Source organism: Temnothorax nylanderi, unplaced genomic scaffold, assembly GCF_030848795.1.
Source record: "Temnothorax nylanderi isolate EJ_2023f unplaced genomic scaffold, tnyl_v1.0 TNYL_tig0082_pilon, whole genome shotgun sequence".
NCBI classification, from domain to species: Eukaryota; Metazoa; Arthropoda; class Insecta; order Hymenoptera; family Formicidae; genus Temnothorax; species Temnothorax nylanderi.
Genome location: NW_027249144.1, coordinates 688,960 through 715,302, shown reverse-complemented (window position 1 = coordinate 715,302; position 26,343 = coordinate 688,960). Strand labels below are relative to the sequence as shown.

The window sequence follows — 26,343 nt, the reverse complement described above, 5'->3', positions numbered from 1 at the left end:
ACCCACAAACTATGAAACAATATCGATTGCCGAGACACTAATTTCAGTAGTACGATCTCTTTATCGCCTGCAAAGCAGCCGACATGCGTCCGGCGTTTATTAATGGATATTGGACTTCACACGCGCTTCTTCATGTGCGTATATTTATTATACGTGCGAACATTGCATAATTACGCGAATGAAAAGCGCGCGGCATATGTACCGAGGATGCGTCGGCGGCAGATCTGAGCCCGGAAACAGAAACGAAGGATGAAGCTGCGTAACGGTCACATGTGTGGTCATTACGCACGTGTAGTGCCGTGGTCGCCGTGGACGCGAGCCCCGTGATCATTTTGTCGCCGTATACTCCGCTTCGGCGTATGTTAAGCGGTTTGTGGATTACCAAGCTGATCTAACGAGCGACACGCAGCACGAAGCGTCGCCGACAACCTCGAGATTATGCAAATTGCTTGGAAAAAAAGAAGAAAATTTGCCACACGCGTTTATTACCTCAGAAGAGCGTCATCTCGTCGCCACGCCTCGTTCGCATTCTTCCGAAATGAAACGATGTCGCCGATCCACGTCCGCATTTCGTTTCGGAATTGGCGTTGTTTCAAGTCCTTTTTCGCGGATATTTTCTCGAATTATTTTGCATACGTTGAATAAACCTCTTGCATCTCAATCAGAGAATATTGGTCGGTCGACGGATGAGATTCTGTTCGCCGATACTCCTTTGAGCAATATGCGAAACGAATCGTTCGCGTCGCGAAAGCCCGAAGTCTTGCGAGCATAATTCCGATACGGCGAAAAGAACAGATGAATAGAAGCGTTCCACTTTACTCTGAAGGTATCTTTTCACTTAAGAAGTTAATTATCGATGTGTTACGTAAACTTGCAGCGCAAGCGCGATTACATGCATAAATGAAGATATATAATGTTGCGTTTGCATGGATGCTCTAATTTCCGATATACCTGCTAATGAAATGGACCGCGCGGCATCGATGGCTGAATCGTGTGTGGATTAAATAGCCATACAACTGTGCCTTTCGCTGCGAATGATTCGTTTACATGGCGCGGAATAGGTACATGATATGGTAAGTGGGTTAAAGCTATAGAAACAGGTGCGTTGGGATTGCAGTCGATCGTGTGTGACGATGCGTCCGCAATTGCCATGCTTCTAGAATCGTAATTCGATAATATCGCCAAACCGACAATACGCATAATATAATTAACGTGCACGTTTTAAAATGCAATCACGATATATTCATTTTCCACGGTATTTCGCAAAGTCGAGTAATATATTGAATCACTTTTATATAAAAAACTTCCGGTATCTATTTTTCCCCCCTGCGCTGTCATAATCAACTTTATAAATAATAAAATAATAATTTTTAAAATAATAAAAATTTGACAAATTTGCACATTACAAACCATACAAGTTGAATTCTCCAAGAATGAAATAAGATAAAAAACAAATTTTTAATCAACTAATTAATTGTCGTGAATGTAAGCTTAGGCGGCGTCTAGTTTGCTCGTGCTTGCGCTAAAAAAATATATTCGACTGAATAATATCAACGGAGATGCACGTCGTAACGATAAATAAAGTAGTAATAGTAATTTATTGTCAGCCATAGCGCATGCTGTTTTATCGGCGCCTATGTACGCCATTTACTGACGATCTTGCCACGCGGTTATAGGTGTTCACAGGTGCTGGAAAATATGATACTAATAAAAATAATGGGGGACGATATTACGGCGACGCAAGGGGTGGCGGAATGGCTCCTGCAAGTCGCACAGACGCGGGCGCTTACCACATGAAACTAAGCCAAGATAACACCCCGCGAAATTTTCATCGGGCTAGCGCTTATTAAAATTGGAGAAAAATGTGAATATCAAGTCTATCAATATATTTTCCATTAACCTAATTCTCTAATATTAGAAACATTAAATCGTAATCTATATACACGGTTATAGACTTTATAATCTGAGTTTTGTACCTCGTTAATTTTTCGATACTTTCCGGTTCTTTCTCTCCGAAATTAGTAATATCAATGGTCTGGATCAAAAAATAGTTTTAAAAAAGGAAGTCGGTATTTAAAGTCCGCGAGTTTCTAAATAAGCACGTTGATATTCTCACTCCTACGAATCACCTTCATTCAGAATCCGATGCGACCTTGCGAGTAGATTTATATCGTGATTTATTATACATCTCCGTGTCACACATAGATTGATTTACAGTGTTTTCAATAGAATTCGCGTGGGTCGCATTTCCTGTAGCTTCATTAATTATTGAGGAACACGGAATAACTCGATAACCAGTTTAATTTGGAAAATCGTTGCAAGTATTCTTAACGCTTCAGAAAACGTAGGTTTCAAGCCACCCACTTAAATCAATTCGGGAAACGTGAATTTGCGGTGTAAATATGATTGAAAAGATATCGATCTAAATGAATATATATTTCGCTTTGAGATACCACTTCAGAAACATCAGCTGCTGCGTGAAATAATGAAAATACAACATAAATCGAATTCTTGTTATCTGTTTAAAGCAGGAAACGTAGTTCCGAAATCCGAATCATTGTCACATCTTTCCGTACGCTCTCTGGTTTCGCCATGATCATAAAATCGTCCGCTGAAAGCACTTGCGGTCGCCTCTTTCTTCGCCAGCTATCGCGAGCTCTCGGAGGCAGTCGGAGGAGCTGTAGGAACGACGGTGGCGCGAATAATTCGGAAAAAAAAAATCATATCGCCGACCGAGCGGAAGTCATCGTGCAGGGCGTTGTATTCAAGATTTCCGCGGATAGCCACGTTCGCCCCGGCGGCGGATATGATTACGCAACGCTCCAGGCAGCGCTTATGCGAGCCCATCCGCGCATATATCAGACATTGTGCATAGCCTGCCCTCACCTCGGTTATCTTAATTACATCTGTAATGCATACCGCGATGCCGTCGGCACGGAATACGTAGGCTTCGCACATGCGCTACGGCCGCGGCATCGGCGTCGTCGTCGTCGTCGTCGTCGGCGTCGTGGAGGCACTACGTACGCGTACGTTTACTCATCGGTGAAACGCGCGTCCGTATGTACTCACGTGCTTTCAACGAACACACGCGAGCGCGCCCACACGTGAGGGGGTGTACGCGGTCGTAGGTGCGCGTGTCGACGATCCCTCCGCACACCGGTGCTATCGGATTCGAGCTTCGCGTGTGCACGAGATTGCACACGCATATGCGTACGCGCACGCAAGTGCGAGCATGTCACAACAGGCTGCGCCCCGTAATCGCATTGCATACAAGCGTCATATCTGCCTCCCTTTTCCTCCCTTTCCCTGTAAATCACGGTTCCGCTACAGTAACCTATATTCGCGACTCGCGGCGCGTAAGAATGTTGTGAAAGGACGTTACGCATATGCGTACGGACGGATGCATCGACGCGATGCGCAGCGAGCTGTCAATGACCAATAATGTAGGGAGACAAGGACGCGCGACACCAAACGATTTCACGCTGCCTGCTGCGAATGTCGACCGTCAACGCGTTCTCTTTTCTTTCTTTTTTTTTTTTCAATCTCTCTGTGGTGCATTTTTTTCTCCGATACGACGAACACGCGTGACACGAGCAGCCCCCGTGCGACGTGACACGCGAGTCAGAGAACAAGAGAAAATCTCGCTCGTTACACACTCCTGTGTCATACTTTTGTCATGCATCTCACATGCTCGGTGAAGTTCGAAAAAAATTTCTCTCCGTTGAAGATTCGCCAATTCCATGGTCGAGTTGCGATTCCTGACCGGTGATCTCGCTCGGTTTTTCGTGATTTATGGCGATATACATGCTCATTATTCACGGATGCGATGTTCGAGACGAGCTTCTCGACTGCGTGGATCGCTCTCGGAACTTGCGTTGCGCGTAGAAGCTGGCAGAGTCGATAATACGAGAACGGTAATGCGTTTAATCACAATCAGACGAATCGAGTGGCAACCGCAGACATATTTTAGTAACATAAAGAGGGCTATTATCCGAGAAATTGGATATTATCATGATACACGATACGTCTGCTAGACGGTAACATTAATAAAGCGGTAAGGCAAAGTGTTCTCACTTGTCTCGGGAGATAATAATGCTCGTTCACATGCCACATGCAGAACAATCTGAGGCAGAATAACGTGATAAACGATCGAAAATTCTATATTTTAAACATTACGGAAATACAGACGCTCTCTGATCACGAGAAGATACGCGAAATATCTAACTCAACGGAGAGAACACTTGATAGCTTCCTATCAGTTCACCGACCTTTCCGGGAGGCAATGAATCTAATTAGAATTACCGCGCAACAAGTATATGATCGCGGTGAGTCGTACGATTGTTAAATAAAACGCGGTTTTCCGTGCTCGGCTGCGGGCGCTTTTTAACAATTTAAGCGCGCTAAGCAGCGGAAACGGGCCGAAAGTTTTAATCAAAGGAACCGCGTACTATTATTTGCGTCGACATTCCAACGCTTTTGTACTTTTGCAAAAATTAACGCGCACATATTTGCATAATTTCACGTCGATGTTATCCTTTGTTCTGCGTTTCGAAGTGGTGTAATTACAGGACAAATTCAACCGCGCGGAAAAAATATGCTTCAGATTTTTTTTTGTTTGTTGGAATTATTTCCCGGTTTACCGGTCTTTTGTAAGTGCCATAGCTTCCCATATATAAAATACAATTAGCGTTTATGGGTCAGCAGTATACGAATATTACATACAGTAAATTACATAATAGACTTCATCAGTTACACAGAACTTTTTATGCAAGTTTTTATGACTCTTTCGGGAGTAATGAAAAATTCACTGTGTTATTTTTTCCGACACAATTATCTTAATGATATCTGAGTCTATTATATTAATTGACGACCAAATTAATTCCTATGATTGATTTCTTACAGAATTAGATATTCCACGTAGTAATTCGATCGATGGCTCATTCATCAACGGTAGCTCGCTTCATTAGACATAACTAAGATTTTACAACGAATGAGATACTGTCAGAGTCAGATGGTGCATTAAGAAAAGATCAACGAATCGCTCCGGGCATGTGCCAAGATAATTAGCGAGGCCCCCATAGGGGGTTTCTTATGTGAGAGATGAGGCCACCCTAACGTCTCGTGTGAGAGACACCCTATATTTAAGGTATGATTAATTATTTACTGGACGCCCTAGTAACGCAACAAACACGAATAATTCTCCCCTGCGAGCGCGCGCGCGCGCGCGCGTGTGTGTACGTTCGTAATTACTTCGTTCCCATCGCAGCCGGGCGCAGTTACATGCGAAAAGGAGAACGAAAAGTCCACGAACCGGCCGTGCAACAAATAATCCGTTCAGTCGCGTTGCCGTGAACGATCGATGCCTTCGTTTGTCGAGAAACGTGACCAACTACGGGCCGTAACCGCAAATTACGTCATTCCAAATTTTTTCCGTCGTTAAGTACGGTAACTCGGTACGTAACGTCCCAATGTCGGGGCTAGGCAAACGCGACCGCAATCGGTAGGAAAAAGAGCCCAAAGCGAAATTAAATAGTAATATAATTTCGTTTCAGATTGCCGACGAATGGAAACCCGAAAATGGCCCGATAGGAAAACTTCCAAATAGCCATCACATGAAATTTCATTGCGGCATCGCAAATACAATCTTTTTTTTCCGATTTTAATACATTACGATATGAAATTGCGTTTGATCAACCGTGAGAATATTATTAAAACAAATGTGAAAAAAATGCATCACGCGTCTCTCTGCGGGCCTTGATTAAATTGCTTTAAAAACTTGTGCCGTGCAAAACCCAAAATAAACCGGCTCATATCTCATCGCGCGGGATATTCAGCTCAATTCCAGCCCTCCCGCACTTTTACTTCCTTTGTGCCCCGCTTCATTGTCTCACGGCACACGTAGGCGAGAGGGGACGGGCGATCCGAATGTACGTAAGGTCGATTATAAATATCGCGCGACGCCTGCATTTCGGGCGTGGTTAGCCGAATACATAAATCACCTTGTAGCCGGATGGAGGGCACCTATTGTGGTGGACGGTACGCGCAAGTAACAAAACTAATCTCCCACCAGTCCCACCCGAAATTATCCGCGTCGACTTCCCACAGGAGAGTTGCGCGTGTTACGGAAAATTTACGCGGCATCACAACGACGAGTACCAACTCCCGTGCCCTGTGACAATCGTCGCGAGCAATTATAGGCACGTGGAGGGCGCGCGCCTATCGAATTGTTGCGCGCACCACACAGCTCGAGTATTATCCGGGAAATATGGATGTCCGCGGCCAATATATGTTCGGCACGGCGATAATACCCGCGATACAGTCGGAATCGAACGTCAGAATTGTTAACTTCGTCGGGGAAAGGTCGATAGCCGCGCGATAGTCGCGTTACACAGCGAAAGCGATAATGTTTATCAAATCGATAAAAGTCTAGCGACCTGAAGCTTGAAAAGCTCTCGCAAACTTGTCATCGCCTAAGCCCGAAGGATGTTAACCGACTCGACATGTTATGGCGCGAGAAACAAGGATGAGTCAGCTGAGTCAGCTCGCCTCGGCTTCTTCGAAAACACATCTCATAATCGGTCACGAATCTCCATGGAATCATGCGAACTTAATTTTCAATAAATCAAGTAGCCGCCCGGGCACGTTCCTAAGGGGATGGCGCGCTCGGGTCCTTTCTCTGCGCTCTTCGCGTGGCGGAAGTTAGTGGCGGGCGGCTTCCTTTCACGCTCCCGAACAATATGTAGGCAAAGTTGGCGCAAAGTTTCGCCGATCCGTGGCGCAAGGTCGGCTTTCCCCGGCCGGCGGCGAGCGGGGAGGTTGAAAGAGGACAGGTTCTGCTCGGCGCGAGTTTCGGGTTCTTGCGGGGCCTCGGAGTCGAGCGGTTTAAGCAAGGCGTTAAATAGCTCGCAAGTTTCCTCTCCGACGAAACAATGTGGTTCGAGTGCGAACCTGCTAGGCGCGCGCGTCGTGGAAAGTCCCCCTTAAACCGAGGTCCGGAGACTCTCCCGCTCGCCCTATCGTACCGCCTACGCTATGTTTATCACGACAGCCTGGGTCGGATCAGCGCAAACTCTACATACTAACAACGTGCGCACACAATGCTCGCATGCACACGGATGTACCGCAGAGTTCGTACCCCTCGGCGTTAGACATCGCGTGTCTGCCGTTCTTTCCAACGTGACGTGCGTCAGCTGACGATCGAACGTCGCTGAAGATTTCTCGTGGACGCAAACGGCGCGTCCGCGAGGCAGAGAAAAATGGCCCCTTCGGGAGATAATTTCAGTTTTTTTTATAAGTAGTAGGTATTGCGAAAATCGATACCATTCTTCGACGTTTCAAAGAAGATTAGCATCGGACAGCCGTTCCGTGTATGCTGGGGCGTACAGATATCGAGCGTTTCTATTTCAGATGCAGATGCAAAGTCGGTGCTTTCCGGCCGGATATTCGGCAAATGCGAGATGGATGCGCCGCATCAGCCACCCTACGAGAGACATTCCTATTGATGACGTTACCTCGTTAACTGGCACGACACCAAAGACACGACGGATTTACACGCGCCAGCCCGACCGGACACGCGGATTAATTTGCAGCCGCGTAATACCAGTAGATGCCACACGTGCATTTACGGCATCGGATCACGAGACGGCCGTACGCGAACTCGCCGAACAGGTAAACGCATGCGTTACAGTCGTCAAAGGGCGCAGGGATGCACTTGGCGCGTCCGCGGGCCGCAGGTACTTCTCTCTGGACGTTACCGGCTTCCCGACAAAATTATGATCCCGTTCGGTTTGCGCTGTCGGCCGGCCGTGATTGCATAACAATGAGGGGGATTCCGGGAATTGCTTTTACGTGTCTGGAATTGCTCAGAGGGCCACAATAGCTTCGCGGTGCTGCATACCTGCAGCCAGCTGACGGGCGGAGGGTGGTGGGACAGGGGGAGGGAAACCAGGGGGGGATGGTGGTGGTGGATAGAGGTGGTCGGTCGGAGTGCGGCCGGAGGGTTTGGAGAGCGGCGGGCCGGGCATTATGCGTCATTGGGTAATCTGGCGAACGATTCAATCGAAGCGGCTGGCATGTCGAGCATGTGGACATAATGGAGCATCCGTCTCTGCACGATAAGCGTGTGTAACCAACGCGCTCATAGAACCCTCCGGATAGATCCCGCTGCCATCCTCACGTTGGAGCGTACATATCGCGAAACTGACGACGATTTCCGACCCCTCAACTCCGGGTAACAGCATTCACCGCGATCGTACCTACCGGCGTTGCGTCCTTCGAGCTTGCGATCCTTCATGAACTCAAATAGAATCACGGGGCTGCTTAACCGAACTGATCGATCGTAGCTTGCAGTATTCGCCAGTCAAGGGAGCTTAAGCTTCACGCATCGACGACAAGCATGCCGTATATGCAGCAAAAAACAATAACGTCCCTGGACTTCCATTTAGTCATCTTTAATGGAATTGTGGCCAGTTCAATCGCGGCGTAATTTTTCGCGCGCAAGAAAGAAAATGAAAAAAAAAGGACAAAACCATGTTGAGGGAAGTTTTGCAAAATTTATCTCACCGTGACGAGCCGCGGACGAGCGGTACTTAACGTAGAAAAGATTAAAGCGCGTGCATAAAAAGCGGGAGGGAAACGCAGTTTCAACTCTCGCGAAATTAGCGGGTCAGCTCGGTGCGCATAGAAAAAGCAAATGCAGGAAATTGCATCGTCGTGGCAACGTAGAGCCGTGCGTAACGGAAATATCGTTGAATATATTCGTATACGAGGCAGCGTCGGTGGAGATAAACATGACATGGCGGCGTTAGGACGAGTAATTGCCATTTCTCTTGCAGAACTTTGCTTCCAACATCGTTAATTATTTTGATGCACAGATAATCCTGTGGCCAATATCCAATTTCGTGTTTACCGATACGTGAGGTACGATCCTATTGTCTATTATCGGCTACATTTTCCTTTGCGTGTGTGTGTGTGTGTGTGTGTGTGTGTGTGTGTGTGTGCGTGCGCGCGAGAGGAGTCCGCGCGACTCGATATACCCGAATGCGGCCTCTATGACAGTGAAAAAACTTCATTTATCTCACGATTGATTTACCGAGGGATTTTGATTAATCAGGTCCCCAACCTGGACAGTCTCTAGAATTGAGTTTCCGCGGACACCGGGCGAGGTGGTCGACGCCCCGAAAGTTAAGGACGGCGAGTTACCGGCGATTTATCCTACGTGTGCGTAGGCATGTATACACGCGTGACTGTCGTGTGTATGCGCGTTCAATTTCCGATAGTTACAACGGTAGCGCGAAAGGGTCGGTAAAGTTCAATTTCAACGATGTAACTTCGAGCCGCCTCGGCGAATAGCTTCGACGCGCAAGTCGTCTCTTTGTTGGTGGTGCGGTGAATTTTCCCCAAGTTTTCTCGGAGCGGAGGAGGTGTGCGCGCGATACGCGGAGGAAAACGAATGAAACGTCGTTGAAAAATCCCGTCGCCGCGTTGCGTGACAGCTCGAACGACGGACGGAGGAGAAATCCCATTTTCCAATTTCGAACGAACGTCGCCGGTTCGAGATCGGCGACTGACTTTGTTTCATATTCACCCGCGAGATCTTATGGCGACATGCGCGAGCGAGTCGTCTCGAGAGTCTCGAGGACGTTGACGGAACGTGCATGTGCCTCGTGTCGTCAATGACAAAACTAGAACGATCCGAGAAAACGTACGGATCGAAACAACTTCTCGCGTTGTTGCATCGGTGAGGTCCGAAAATAGATTAGCTTGGTCGCTTCGACATCGTAAATCCGCGAACCTTGCTATTCGCAGAATAGTTACGAGCAAACCGCTTTTACTGCTCCGGTCGTGCACACGTTTTTTACGTAGTTTCGCGGAAAACGAAGTGAATAGCTTCGGGAAAATACTAATGTACTAACCGACAATTCCTGCCGCGCGGTTGCCGGGTCTGAGCAGGAAGCTCAGAAATCACCTAGATTTCAATCAGAAGCCATTACGGCGCGACCGGTTATACCGCTGTGTCCGAGAGTTTCAGCTTTCTGCAGTTAGTACACGTGAAGTATGGTTCGCGCCGCGCCGCGCCATCGACAATAACGAGTAGGCAAAGTATCGTACGCTATTTCCTACCCGTTATAACCACCCGGAAACCCTGACAATCTCGAGCGCGAATACATATATGCATATACATATACACCTGTAGAATGTAATTTATAAAAATGACTATCTCAAAAAACAAACTCTACTCGACGAGGCTATCTGAAAATATGATAATTCGCTAACCTGCGAACTCGCCGGCTGAAAAGAGCTTTACAATTATATGGCATCCGAGTAATTTAGGTACCACAAAACTCGTTACACATCCAGTCGACTCAATGGTAGAGTAGTCAACCATAGTAGTCGTTGAATGCTAAGCGATCTGCGGCGACGTCTCAAGTGGTTCTAGGAACTTCCCTATAGAATACGTTTCTAGAGTAGTAGATGGCTTTGAAGGGTGTACTTTACGAAGTACAAATTACTCGAGAAACACAAGAGAAGCGTGGATATTCTTTAAGTCGAACTATTGATCTTGTATTACAAAATATGCGATATTTACGAATATTCGACACAGAATGACAAGTGTAAGAAATATAATTGTCCGTCGGTTGAAGGAATGAATATCAACTATATCAAGCGGATACTATCAACATCGTTGATTGACGAGAAATGAAGATTCGTGATCAATTAGCGAGCACGGGAGGAGAAAGCCGGAATTCTAATAATTTTGATAGAAATCCCTTTTGAACAGGGAGGAGAGAAAAAGAACACAAAGGCAAGGTTTCGATAGTAAGGGATGTCTTTGTTAACGCAAATTCGGTTGACGTTTACAACGGGCGTATCAGCGTTCCAAGGCGACAGAAGAATTCAATATGGCCTAGGTCCGAAATCGCCTCCTTGGAGAATGGAATTACATTTCCATTGTGTTTCAGGCATTCGCATTCGAATCATACGGACGACTCCGCTTCGCCGTGTCACGACGACCCACACCTAAGGCATCCGAAGAGACCCTTTTCGTGTGGGTGCGTTGATGCTCACCCCTTGTCGTATAGCCAGTCGGCCCACGAGAGAGCGGTCAAGAGGTCCCGCGGAAGCGTAGAAGCTCGCCATAAGTCATCCGCCTTCGATATTAGCGACCGGACACACCCCCATACGACCCTTCGCCAACATATCTGTTCCCTCTAGTCCCCGAAGTCCAGTTTCCCATATTGATATCGACTAACTTTATACGCGTATAGAGTCGCACACGTGGACCGCCATAGACCGGCCGTGCACTAACGCGAGGATGGCCGATACGAACCGGGTATTAGTTGGTGTCGTCGGGACCCCGGAGAGCCATTCATCTCGCATTTGCGAGAGAGAATAGCACGAAAAGAACGCAGCGAACGAACGTTGACTTTTATGGATAGACCGGCGTTTACTGGATACAACGTATACATATAGCGCGTACATGCACACGATCACGGTCGGTACACCGTTACTAGACGGAGAGGGAAAGGATAGGAGAGTGTATTTTTCTTTGTTTACCGTCGCGACGTTTTCGGCCTCATCGTTCCGAGCCAAGCCAGGGAAAGAAACGCGCTCACCGGTCACCGGGGAACGATTCCTCCGCTCGCAAACCAGCGTCCCGCGGTAATATGTACGACTACACCGACATCGACCGCTGCATTTTACGCGTCCCGGTAGTAATATCGCGGCAAAGTTTGTTTTTATAAATGTTTAAGCCACCGCGGAGCTTGTATAAATATACCTGCGGATAAACGCGAGCACGCGGAGTTGCTTATTTGTCGAGTAGTAAACTAATAAAAATGAATAAATGCATAAGGGAAGAAGAGTATTTTTTTATCTATATGCGGAGCATACACGTGCGCACACGTGGATTCCTTTTACGTATGACTAAAGCACGGTAAAAGTGGCATTATGATGACCTATATTTTACTCCTGCAACAGAAATTACTTATCTTCCTCGAGACAAAAGCGCCTCGAGGCGCGTCCTATATTCGCCTATTATGACATTTTTCTTTCGATTTAGAGCTATCGGTAAGTTACATTCATCCTTGGCTTCCTTAGAATCACGTCACGTCGGAAAGGAACGTACCGAGTGCTAAATGCTATAATTAAAAGAGTAATTACAGGAATTTGTGTTAACGACTTTTCCGGAGCATCCGGATGACGACGCTTCGTCTTCGTTGCTTTACGACGCGATTAAAAACTTCTCATCCCGATAGCTCTTTCGCTCCAATTATCGGCGCATCGTCTACGATTTTATAGTCGATTGGTTTAATAAAAAGAAATGGTATCTTTAAAAATCTAGTGAGATAAACAAGGAAGCTTTTATAAATGTGAACCGTCAAACGAATAATTTACGTGTTTGTCCCCCATTTCGTCAACATAGTACGAAAAGTAACTTTAAGCTGGAATCGATAAGACCGGCGTAGATCTCAGCCACAGGAATTATGCTGCTGCTTCCCAGCATGCACTCGCGCACGAACAACGCATCAAAGCTGAATTCCGAAGGAAAACTGGAGTATGCACGACAGCCGCGCCTCGGGCTGCCGCAGGATGACGCGATTTCACGTACCCACGGTAACGTAATAAACTGATGGATTAGGACGAGGCTTGGTTGGTACGTCGACGTGACGGCACTCGAGCCCATTAATTCCACTTTACCTTAATTCCGAGACGTAACGTTCGATCCCCGTGCCCCGTCATGCAGCAATCACGGTATTCTCATGATAGGACGGAGTTATCCGGTAATTATCCGGTAGCTGAGTAATCGACGAGGCGAGACCTGACGGGGCTAAAAAGGCGATCAATTGTGACAATCGTGAGATACGATCATTTTCAACGCGTTCGTAAAAGTGGCGATTTATAAACTTTGGGCTGCCGAGAGTGCGAAGAGATATAGAAACAGAGGGAGAGGGAGAGAGAAAGAGAGAGGAAAATTCGTGGTTGACAAACCTCGCGGTCATGCCGAGCTACACAGAATTGTCCGATGTGACCTTTAAAGGTTAATTAGATTTGGATCACGTTAATGGCGTGGACGTTAACATTTCGTGCACCATTACTACTGAAACGCGATATATTCGGAATCCGGCGTGTCGTAGAAAACAATGAACGAATTAAAACGCGTAGCTCAGTAGCGCGCGAGTAATGTAATGCAAATTATTCCTTTTGAAACCGAACAGGCAACGATCAGTCGACAACTCATTCAACTCATTCATTCTCTCGAAACTTCGTGTCGCTTAAAATGCAATAATTCTGCAAAGATTCGCCGTACAAGCTCGTTAAATGGTAAATCCGGAAGGGCCCGGTAACTCCTACCTCGACTCCTACACGTTTCGATATTAATACATCTTCATGTATTTTTCCTTCCACTTCGACCGAGTGTCCGCCTTAATTATCCCGTCAGTTTGCCCGTATCCTCCTATGCCGTGAAGCTCGTTCATCTCGTTCTCTGTAGCTTCCTCCTAACTTTGCGCGCTGAGCCGAATAGATGAAAACGGATTGCCTTTCGTCCGACTGTATTTCCACTTACCAAAGTGATATTAATGGGCCGCAAACGACGACAGTCTGTGTGCGCGCCTTCTCCAATCGGCCGTTTCTACCGAGCTACGAAACGAGATAAGAGTAATCGCGACGAAAACTATCTGAAAGCGGACCAGCGTTATCGTTACCGTTCACGCATTCGAAAGAAACGGGCGAACACATGTACCAAATATGATAGAATGTTCGAAGAACATAATCTTTGCGCCCTAATGCTTTATGATTCCGGAGCATAATAAAGTTTTCTCTATCTATCTCTCGGTGCTCTCGCTTCCCCCAAAACGGCGAAACGTACGCTCGCGGCTAAGTAGCTTACCGCCGTAACTGCGATCCAAATTAGCATGCGCCACTGCCTCTATGGTGCGATGTCTTGAGCGTTAGTAAGTGGGGCAAACTCTCGGAGGACGTATTCCGCGAAGTAACGCGAGACTTCCTCCTTCGCGTTGTTATTACGTTCGATAAATCCGACTTGCTTCCGCGCACCGGGAGAAATATGCTGTACCCGTTTAGTTTGAAGCCAATAACACAATCGGCTGATCGATTGTGTTACGCCCCAGTATATATTATGTATGCGGCATTATTTATAGCAAGTATATATGTATAATGTGGAAAGAAAAATAGAAGGCGAGTGCACAAAGTTAAACGTATAAGCAAGAGTTAATGCTATGATCTTATTTTTGCGATCAGCTTAAAGAAGAATAGAAATAACATTATTATAATTTATCAATTTATAAATTTAAAATAATTTATTCTACAACATCATTAACTTATCCGATCGAATGATTTACCCTTTCTTCGTAACTACAGTCCTACATGAAATATCTATCGAAATCGGTATTCATTCTCCACTCGACGCGCTCCAACCGGAACTATTGTAATGCCTCGACGGTCACGATACAAAAGTCATCATCGATCCATGGCCAGAGCCAGCCCGTGCATACGCGTCGGCCGTACAGACGGACGGCGGGGACACAAAAGTGGGACAATATTGGCAAATGAGACGGTACATTTGCCGGGCATTGTCGAGAGGCGTCGGGGGGTTGACTGGGAGAGCGGATGGACGGCTGGAATGCATCGTAATTGCGCGCATTGTTTGATCCGTACCAGACGACTCCGAATCGACGCCCGGGTCTACCAGCCTCGTGGCCTTAACTTCGTTTCGAGCGCATCGCCACGACGCACCGCCCGCGCCGCGGGAGGAAGCGAGGCGTCGATGATTTACCGGCTCTTTTTCCGTGACGCGCGTACGGTATCTTCCGCCGTTTCATCTTCCACGACGGATGAGTCACTCGTCGTAATGGACCGTGAATGATTATTAGTAAGAGGCGATCCCTCTTTTCGTCGTTTCTCTTTTTCCTTCTCTCTACCGCCTTTTTTTTTATCTTATGAACTCCCCTTGGTCGCTACTATGCCGCCCGCGTAGCGGTGATTTCTAAGAAGTCGACAGTAAGACGGGGATTAATCTCACTGGAATAAGATTTTAACTGAGAGAAGCTCTCGATTGCAGCTACGAGGGAAAAGCTGAAGATATGGCCGAAGAAGTTTTCGCAGACGGATATTCTGATTGATTCAACGTCGTTCGCCGAAAATAAACATTTCGATGTTAATGAGAGATTTTTAGAGAATTACTAATTTCTATTCGAAAGTAAAATCTAATTTACGAACAATCCAAATGTTTGTTAAACGACCGTCCAAATCTTCCGTACACGGAGAAATTGAAAAGTTACCTCGAATCATTCGCGCGCTGTCGCGAAAAAAAAATTTTTTTTTTAAAATAAATTCTCGTCTCGATATTCGGTAATCCGGATTCGGGTTATCTCTATAAAGTTTCATTACATTCAATGACAGTTTCTCTTTCTACGTCTTCGCCGTAACCGTAGCTGACCCGCACATTTCCACTAAAACCATCTTACCGCGAATCACTCCAACTATTCGCCGCAGTAAACGTCAACAGCGGGGCATGAAGATACCGTCTCTAGAAATGGAATTCCACGAGAGACCTTTCGTTGCTCCGAGTCGCTTGATTTTATCCGCACGATTATCAGCTTTGCTAGTCGCATTTAATTCCTAATTATATTTACATAAAATTTACGTCGATTAGTGCATTTCGTCGATCATGATTGTACTTTTTTTTCTTTTTTAATGTATACATGTCTGGCAATCGATGTTTAGCGGTCGTTCGAACGATCCACGTTGACGGTTGAAAACGCCGCGATTTGTTCCTTATCAAAGCGCGTTGCTCGCAACTGCAAAGGCTCGTCTCGAATACGAAAGAAGCGGGTATATGGCTCCGACAGGCAAAAGCGAAACTGCCCGGGATCGGTAGCGCAACGCGACAGGACGATACGAAAGAGACAGTCCATAAAGCAAACGAGCAACGGCCTTATCGCCCGGTCCATCTGTATTCACGGCATTTCTGGCTTTATCTCGCGAGAATCGTCCTTCCTCTCCTTCTCTCATGTACCTACGTCGTTACAGCTCGCCTCCGTTGAACTAGCGACTTATATCTTGCCCGTCTGTCCTTTTCTGCGTTTCTTCCCTCTAGCTTCCTCGGGAGATCGCTTGCCGGGTTACCCGCTCGCCCGTACCGTCACTCCATCGCATCAGCATCTCTGTTTTCCACTCTATCGCTCCGTCACATCTCTGTTCTCCCCCACGCGGCGTCCCTATTCTTCCTCGTTGTGTGTCGCGGACTTTCCTCTTCCCTCCTGCATCTATCCTCTCTCTCCTATTATCCCACCCGCTCTCCCTCTCTGCGCACGAGGAAAAAGGACGGAGAGAAACGATCGTGGCTCGAGATGGAAAGTCTCGCCGTCGCCCATCTCTCCACACGGCTAATCCCTCTTTTTTCTCGGCAGTCATCGGTTGCACCGGGCAGTGAATCTCCCTCGGCGCACGGTACTCGGAGCGAATGCGGCTGGATAAAATCCGAGCTTCAACGAATGATCGGACAATCTTTCACCCGCTTACGTCCTTTTTTTCTCCCCCTCGGCATGCTCGTTGGCACGCCCGCGGAAATACCCGCGGCGGACATCGGTATGACAAATATCACGGCACGTTGGTGCATTTCTAATGTCGCGCATTCATTCCCAGAGGTGTGACCGTAACCGGAAGATGGATGACCCGGAACACGGAACAGTCGCGGAGTTTGTTTGTATTTATCGCTGGGTTCACGCGCGCTGGAGAAGACCACCGTTGCGCAACGTCGCAACCTGCGGTACAGCGAAGTTTGGCGATACCGCGGTTATACGCCTGCCAACGCGCGTGGTAACGCCATGCTCCCCGTGGGACTTTCGGTCGAACGTATCACCAAGATCGTGAAAGGATCCGAAGTGGATAGAATGGCGCCGCGAGTTATCGCGGCGGAAACTATTGCGGCAATTTCATACTCCGCGAACTCTTTGTCGAGCCATCCACGATGCTTCGGAAGCGGCAGGCACTCCAGGGAATGTTCATCCCGGTAATTTCGGTGTCGTTCTTCCAGTTCCCTCTCTATTCCCCCCTCCCGCTCTTACAGCAGTTCCTATCGCAGAAGTGGAGCATTGTCCCACTTTCCGATGAAAGGCGCTCTTAGAGAGAAGCACATCGAGAACCCCCTCACACATTGAAGAAATTTTACGATTAGATCGTCAAAATCCTCGACCCGCTATAGATTCGTGGTCAACCGTGATCGACCTCTCGAATGATAACCCCCGGGACCGGAAGGAGGCCCGTGAAAATTCACCGAGCGCAGAGAAAAACCGATTTTCAGCCATTCGACCAGCTAATGCACGGATTTAACACACGATGCGTTGACTCCCCCGGCGCGGGCGGCGTAAACCGGAGTTGAGAGAAGAAGAAGTTCATCAAGAAGAAAGACGGAACATCGATTTCTTTGTTGTAGCCTTAGCGAACGCTCGCGAGAAAGAGAAGTAACAGACAAAGAGAAGAGAGAGGAGAAAGGGAGTTTCTTCTTGCGCATCGAGACCTCCCGTATGCGGCATCCCAAGCCGGTCAGACCGGTACTCGACGATCGTTGCCTGGCGTACCTGCGGGCGAACGTTCGCTCACGCATTCTCCGCGCCGCCGCGCCGGTCCATTCGTAAATTCACTCCCGAGACAGCTTTCTTTTGAACGCGGCGCACCGAAAGCGCGTTTCGAATACAAAGCCCGCTTTCTAAATTCGAAGAACGTTCAAATCAGTTTAATTTGCCTCCTATAAAAACCACGCAATTAACACTTCTGTACGTACAGATAATTTTCATATAGAGTGACAATCAATATGGATATGTTTTATCAAATAAACAACCGTAAACCGCCGAATTATTATTTTACACTTGTGTGGATATATATCTTCAATGTTATTTTATTTTATAGTTTCACGCTAAATTTATTTTATGGATTAGTTATCATCCGGTTTCAGATTTAATTTACGATCCACACAAAGCGCGCCACACGTGTTATGTGTGCAGCGGTATAATATTACGGAATATTATTTTGTTTTAATAAATCCTTTTCGTTCATGATACATTACGCATCCGCAGCGCCGGCACGCGGTACCCCAAAGAATAAATTATTGCCGCCGTAATGCCTCACGTATTACGATCTGAAATCGCGATTTTACGAGGCATGACCATGAAAGAGGCATTACTTTTTCATTCGCTCTATGTTCGCTTTCTGTGCCAGTACTTCATGCACGCCCATTTCGCACGATTGCACTCACCGTACAAATCACTGTCCATTCCAAAAACGGATTTAAGCGGGATTGAGTTATTAATTTAAAGTTGGTCGCCAATTGCCGTCCATTTACGGAACGCGCAAAACGTCCCGCGAGCAAGTGGGATAACCAGTTTTGTCACTTTCCTCAGTCGATATGTGTTGTCTCGCCGGTCAAACGCGGCAAAAACGAGTGGGCTTCAACGCCAGTCAGTCCACATTTTGATGTCTTTATCCTGCCGTTCACGTAACATCAACGACGTCAAGCTGTAATCTACGATAATTACAGAAGTCGAGTTCAAAGAGCTGCGTCCTAAATGGCTGATTATGGAATAGAATCACCGAAGATGCCACTTCTTTTTTACGCACATAAAGATATATATACATATGTAATATATTTCTTAAAAACAAACTTAATAACAATTTAAATCTACTTGGACTTATAAATTAATTTGAGTGCAAGCAGATCAGTTTGATCTCTCAATTTAGATTTAGCTTGGAGTTAACTTGCTTAATATGACAACGCAACGCATATTTAACAAAGTAGCTGACCGTTGATGAATTAGTCGAAGATATCATGCGGTCGTGCATGCATGTCGGTTAAAAACATGAGTAATTACCCGTGTATATCAACATCCAACGATACGGGATTAATTAATAAAGCGCGTATAATCCCAGATGTCGAGAAATTAACTTTTCCATACGGCAGTCTACGCGTATATGCACTAATAGTAACGGATATTCCGTCATACTCATAAATGTTATCTCGATGTATAAACTCTCGACCTCGATTACATATAATTCGCGGAAAGCGAATTATAATTAGACGAAGAACGCATTAAATAGCGACAAGTAAATTATTGTAAGTGTAAGGAGAAGTGGATGACCTACTTTCGTGGATATTTAAATATAAAGTACGTTGCATATTTAGCTGGCGGACATAGAGTGCCGCGTTTAAAATATTGATTGGCATAGTCCTCGTTCAGCAACGTCAATTCCAACGGCATTCCATATGTGTTTTCCAGGAAAAATCCGTGCCATTCGAGGCTGCTGATAAGAATGCAGCGTTAGAGGAGATACTTTCCACAAAATCCCGCCAGATTCGACGAGAGACGATAATCTAGCAGTTTCGCCATATTCGCTGACGCTGAATGAAGAAAGAAAAAAGAGATTGGGTACACGACCCTTGCGATGCGCGGGAATCGTATCGATGCCCGCGTGAATAGAACGGATTTTACTGCGAACTGCCAGAAATCCGCGAAAATTGCGATTCACTTCGGCGCGTAATAATATCGCGGCCGTATTACCTCCTCGCGCTCTTTCACTGGATACATTTCACTAGGTCAATCGCTTGAAAGAGCTCCATATCCTACGTGCACGCGTCTCCCGTATTAGCAGTGCTTCGCTCGTGTGCTCTCGAGCCGACCAGCTGTTCGAAAGTTCAACTTTTTTGTCTGATAAATAAAACAGCTCATCCATCCTGATTAGCGCCGGGACAGCCGCCATTAGATTTGTAAACGTACATAACGAAGAGTAGCAATTACAACGAGCCCGACGAGGACTCCTCCACATGCATAATACAGATCGTCGATCGGCACAGATTATTTCGCCTCTCACGCCGCGCCGACAGATAAGTCCACGGGACGGATCGGAAAAGGCGGAGATAGACGACACCGTGAGTTACCTGAATCTATTATTCAGGAACGTCGTCGGTTCGTCGTCCGGCTGCTTTTCAGGTTGCGCAGCTTGTTCTAGGTTGTTCATGGATAACCGGATAACTCGCTTGCCAGAGGTTCGCACGTTTATACCTTGGAAGACGTATATACGAGATACGTACGTTGCTAGTGAACTCTCTCTTTCTCTCTCCCACCCTTCCGTTCGCCGACGGTAACGACTACAACGAGGACGACATCGTCCTCGCCTTGCTCTCAATCGATGGTCGGAGAAAACGGTGGATATCGGTTCGGCCGTGGTACCGCGCGTCCGAATGCGCGTTGAAAATTCATGGCTCCCGATGGTAAGCCCGTCGAAGAACAAAATCGATAGACGCGAACGAGTTGGCGACAATTTTTCCGATCCGGCGTCGATCGATGTCAAAATCGATTTTAACGATAACGCTCCCCCGGAGTGCCGCTCCGAACACAACTTCGCCCACGGTCCTTTATCTACCGCGAGATTTTATAGCGACAAACTGTCGATATATCCCGTGTTAACCGTACGGTCATTCGTCGTTAGCGAATATATATTTTACATTCTATCCAACTTAATTCAATGAATCTCATCAATAATTTGTCTGCTATTACAATTTTACGGTTACCTAAAGAATAAAAAAAATACGAAGACTGAAAATATACATAAATGTTCGATAACATACAATAAATATTGCATTTTCACGATTCATTATTAATTATTCTGTTTACTACTACTAATTGTAAGAGATATTACACGTAACGGAGAATAGCGTTCATCGTGGTATCGGGTTTAGTTAACATCGCGAAACGCTGCATGCATAATTAAGGAAGATTTGCACGGATTGATATCCATTCCTGTTCAGAGATCGTATTTACGGCACTATGGAAAAGCTACTGGTGTTAATGTATGTGTGATCCTATTGATCCACATAACAGCGACGAACACACGACATGGAACGATGCAAAACTACGATGGCAGTAACACTAAAGAGGGAGGCACGCCGACGCGAATAGCGAGGCAGGCAATTTCACGACGTAAGAATGCAATTACGAATTAGGTGGCAAAACACGGGCACGGCATATTTCTCGTCCGATGCAATCGACGAGGCCGCGTATTCGCCACCTTGACGATCGTCGTTCCGCGCTTCTCGTCGACGTGGCGCGCGCTCGCGACCGATTGTTGTCGAACAGGCGGTGGGAGGATTTAATTAAGATGTTAAGTGGAAAATGGCGAGGCTTAATTCCTTCCCGCTGTGAAAAGCTGCGAAGATAACGACCGACTTCCCGCCGACGATGATCCCTGACCTATAGCGCGCTCGTTTGTTCGCCTGGGCCATCCATAAGTCGCGTTGCCGCGATTACGACTTTTCGAGGAAGAAAAGGAAGGAAGAATTGCATTCCCCTCGCGACGGTGGCGTTCTCTTCGTCCGGATCCTTGGTCGGACCGAACCGTCCTTTAATCCTCCGTTCTACTCGCGCTCGTAGCCCTTCGCAAGAGACCGTAACCCTCGGTGCACCCTTATCTGTCGCCGTCCCTCATTTCCGCCGCTCACCGTACCGCTGCTGTTTTCCCTGTGCCTTCTTTTTCGCGTCGACGCTTCCCCACATCCCGCGCTTGAAGATTTTTTTTATCTCGTTCGTCGCCACCGTATATCTATATATAATGCGATGGCCGGTAACGATATGCCTGATATATTTGCGCGCACAATTCGTCGGACAATTTGACTTTATCGCATTTTTAGCATACGTGCGCGCTTTTGAAAAATGGGAGAACAGTTTGAAAATTTTCACCTACCAAGTCGCGCACACGGCGGAAAAGTAATTTCCGCTTTCGCGAGAAAACGTCACGTCTTTCACGCGGCACATGTCACACAAATGTTACATCTGACATAATTTCTTGGCGAAAATACTTACTAAAAAAAAGATTTAAAAAGATACAGATAGATTAATGTAGAAAAGAAAGAAAGACGTTAGCAAGTATCTTTAATGTATTAAATCTGTCGTGATAGAAAAAGGAAAGTCTACAGAACAAGATGTTCCATGAGCACGATACAATATAAAGGAGGCACATCTAACTTGTGTAACGAGATAAAAACTCCGAGGGGAAGCTTCGTATATACCTCCTCCGTATGCTCGGGGACATCGCCGAACACGTGACAACATTTTTTCCCCTCGCTAGCGCGATTAGCGAGGGCCGATTCGGAGCGTATTCTATTTTGCCGTCGGGAGACTACTGCAGGAGCGGGAGATCACCCTTTCTTATCACTGATTGACACGGATTTCGCCGACAAAAAGCTCGCGCCACCGATATACTCTCTAGCGGGGCTGTGCGGACATCGCAACGTCCGATAGCGTCGCGCAGTGATTGATACACGTGTGTTGAACACACGGCGTGATTGATGCTACCAATCGACGTCAATATGCTACGGAGTTATCTCTCTTTGGTATCTCGCGCAGGGGCGCTTACTTAGCTTTAAGCGATGCATCGTAATATTGCAATATCAGTTACGTATATCGGACGTGAAGAAGATTGTAGTTTCATACAAAATCGATGTTATATACGATCGTTGGAGTTGCGGAAACTGTACATATATCATCTTTCGGGAAATATCAATATTCATATTCAAAAACACACTATACACGTATCGCGTGTTGTTTTATATTAAAATTAAGATTTATAGGAAATTTACATTAATTACGTGCCGTTAAAAATAACGTTGCGCTTATTATGCAGGTAAATTTATATGCAACAATAACACATATTGAACTAAAAGCGTACGTGGCTAGATTTAATTGAATATTCTAGCATCTCGTAAGAACGTATGATATAACAGAAATGTTTTGTAAAGGCAAATAAACTGGCCTTAACAAAGACAAAAAAACATCTGCGAGTAAAATATCATTTGTGAGTAAAATGTTATGCAGCAAAACCAGCCGCGCGTTATATATTTCGTTCATTCCAGAATATCGCGGATTACACAATATAGAAAATACCCCTTTTGTATTATAGTATTTTGAAATATGCAGATATAATGTAAAATATGCGAGTAATATTTGCCACATCAATTTTATGCAAATTCACGTTTCTCGTATGTATTCTTGTTCGCATACGTAATGTTCCATTAAATGTTATTATGATATTGAAAAAACTTTCTAATAATTAGATATGCATTCGTGATTGATATTCCATTGATCGCAATATTTCTCATTTTATTTCTTTATTTCCAGTTACTCCTATCTCAAGTGCCAAAATTTATGATTTAAAGTTAAACATTGCATTTGAACGAAATGTAATACAAAAAAATTTACCACAAATAACACGTTTTACAGAAATTATTGAGACACTTAAACATTTAAAGATACAATCATAATCCTCTTCTGCAAGCAGAATAGATTTTCTCAAGGCAAGAATCAAGAATGGACCGTAGTAGAGCACCGTTAATCTATTGCCATAAGATCGAACGATATGTCGTTCCCGGCGCAGCAAGCCTCGGGAGTGACCCAGGCGATGCGCTCGCGTCCCGGCATACCTAATTGCCAATTATAATCCCAATTAATTAGAACAATCCCGAAATGGAAGTGCACGCCTATTAACGAGAGCCCGCGCGCGGTGCCGTTGGTCTTGGCCGTTTACGCGGATGGCTGCGTAATAATTCGGGCTCTCCTGCACCCGGATTATGGCGGCACGGCTATTTTCGCGATAAAGCTCATTTCGTTTATAATTGCTTCGACGCGCGGAAAACAGCTGCGCTTCCGAACGAATGGCGAACTCGTTTCGCCGACTACTTTTTCGCTTAAAGCGGCTTAAAGCTTTCCCACACGAGTGAAGTATCGTCTTGACGAACTGCGGCATTTCATCGTATCACAGAAACTTGATTAAGATCATTTCGGCAATACGACAGAGAATCCTACGCTCATTTGAAGTCACGTCCATAGTGTTTTCTCCGACCTCGCACAGTTGCATTGTCAAAGTGATGAATGACGAGAGAAAAGTGCGGAAACACAAGTTGTGGCGACGCTGCAAATGCAGACAAATCGTTTTGAAATAGGTACATAGCTCGCAGCAAATTGAACTTCCCGATAATGAGCTTCGGAGTTAACGATCCGTACTCATTTTGCATTTTTCGACGTTTTTCTATTATGTAGATGTTGTGTTATTACTGCCTCATTGTCAATCTATATTATTCAAGTGGTTCGTTCGATGGCCTACTTCCGCTCGAGCTCCACCGTCAATCGATCGTCTTCCAATAAAGCGAATTAAACGCAAACGTTAATCATTCTTGTCCGTTTGTCGGAACGAGCGAGCGATCAAAGGAACAACGGCTTGAAAAAGAGCGGTCCTTCGCATTCTACTACCTCGTCCCGCCTAAATCCTCTTAATATCGTTCTAAATTCCGCTCAACAGTTCCGAACTGGAGAGCCAATATAATATCCCTTTGATTCGCCCTGCGCGTCAGGGAGCGAAAGAATCTTTGCGCAATTTTTCACGAACGATTGACCATGTGGATTTTTTATTACCCGATCCTCTTGCAGATCCTATCAAACAATCTACACAGAGGCACGAGATACTGTAACTTCATGCCCTTGAGACCTATTTATTTTCTCAGAACTTCGAACAAGCATGTACTTCGAGCGTTTTTCTATCGATAAACATCGCGATTTTACCTCGTATATATTTCGGACAGATGAATGTACTTCTTACGCCCGATGGAAAAAGCGCGCGAGGCAAGACGCATGCGGCTGCAGCAGATTTCTCTCTCCAAGTTACTACGATGGCTCAAAGTCGAGAGAGGAAGGATCGATACGTATATACAAAGCAACCGACGTGAAGCGGTTGGCGGTGCCCGACGTGTCCTGGGCCGCGCAAAGGAAAACGGAAACACGCCGCGGACGCTGAGTCTTGCAACAGCCAATCGTGGAGTTTTTCTTCTACTCTTCGTCGCGTTCCGTTTTCTCGCGGAAGACGGAAGGCGTCGAGCGAGAGCGAGAAAGAAGAGGAAGTTTTCTGCTCCGTTAAATATAGATGCCGCGCCCGAGCCCCCGCTTTTTTCTGTACCGCGAAAGAAGCTTTAGGGAGAAAAGGCAGACGACGATGTCGTGAAGACGAGAAACGTGTTACGTTTTCAATAAAACCTGCCTGTAAATAAATCTCTCGCGACGGAGACGCGCAACGTTCTCCCAGGGTTTCGAGGATGTTTTTCGACTCGTTCTTGACTTCGAGATAAAGATTTGTTAAAATTAAACATTTATTTGTAACCTCGGAGCAAAGGCCACATAAGGAAATAATGAATTTTATAAAAATAATTATATATTTGAATTTGATAAATTTACTCATGGACCAGATACAGCCTCAATCTGTTGCCAACATAATGGATTCAACTTTTGTGCTTGATGAAAAGAAGCCATTTTTAAATGCAGTAGACTAAAATGTCAATTAAGATCATTAATTTCGGACAGGTAAAGCGCATTTTCGGGTTCTGCAATTCCGAGTAAATATTTCAGTATGAAGAATTCTCTTCTCTGAGCAGTATCAAAGCGAGTTCGTCAACAATTGACCTCTCCGTTATTCCGTATGACAAAAGAAGCCATTTTATCGAGCAGAGAAAACAGATAGAGAACACCGCAATGGGAAGGTACGCGTTGATCGCCCTGTCTATGTTTATAGGCACTCGGCAGCGGGTCGTGAAGTCCTGAAGTGGACAAGCGTCGCACGAAATGGGACGCTATCAATTCGGGTATCAAGCGACGCGCGTGATAGCGAATGGTAGAGCAAATATTTAATTCCAACGGCGTGCCGTGCCACAACGTTGACCGTCGCCTCGGCGGATCGTCGTCACATCGTCATCGCGCAGGTCACCCGCTGTTCGCTCTCATTTGGGTCCGAGCGCATCGCAAATCATGCCGATAATCGCGCTTTGAATATGTAACGCTCGTGATGCATCGCATTGTGCTCGTAGCGCCACGATTGTGACGATCGAAACTTAAAATACTCGACTGTCTCTCTGTATTTTTCCCGCTTCAATCGTTATCCTGGGCATTGAAACAAATTCGCAGGTAATCTCGTACTTTAAATTATTTACTCCGCTATCGAATCGTAATCGGATTCTGGGAACTAAACGTTGCCAAATGATTCCAGTCAATTCGAATGCAAAATTTCATTAACTTGGATCCTAGGATCATAAATAAACTTCGTCGTACAATTATAAGCTCTTCGCGAAATAGACTCAAGGTGATAATCTAATAAAATAATAAAGTAATTTCGATTAGATTTATACTCTAGTTCCTAAAAACAATCCAATCGCATACCGAAAGTACTTCGCACCATGACGAATTATCAGGATTTGATTGGTGGGACCTTCCGCGAGCGCTAACTAATAGGTTG

The 26,343-nt window shown here is 45.9% G+C and overlaps 1 protein-coding gene across 3 annotated transcripts in view; it reads right to left on the bottom strand.

Moving 5' to 3' along the window:
• Sema2a (Semaphorin 2a) overlaps positions 1 to 26,343 on the bottom strand; it is a 307,709-nt gene that overhangs the window by 74,416 nt on the left and 206,950 nt on the right. The window lies entirely within an intron of this gene.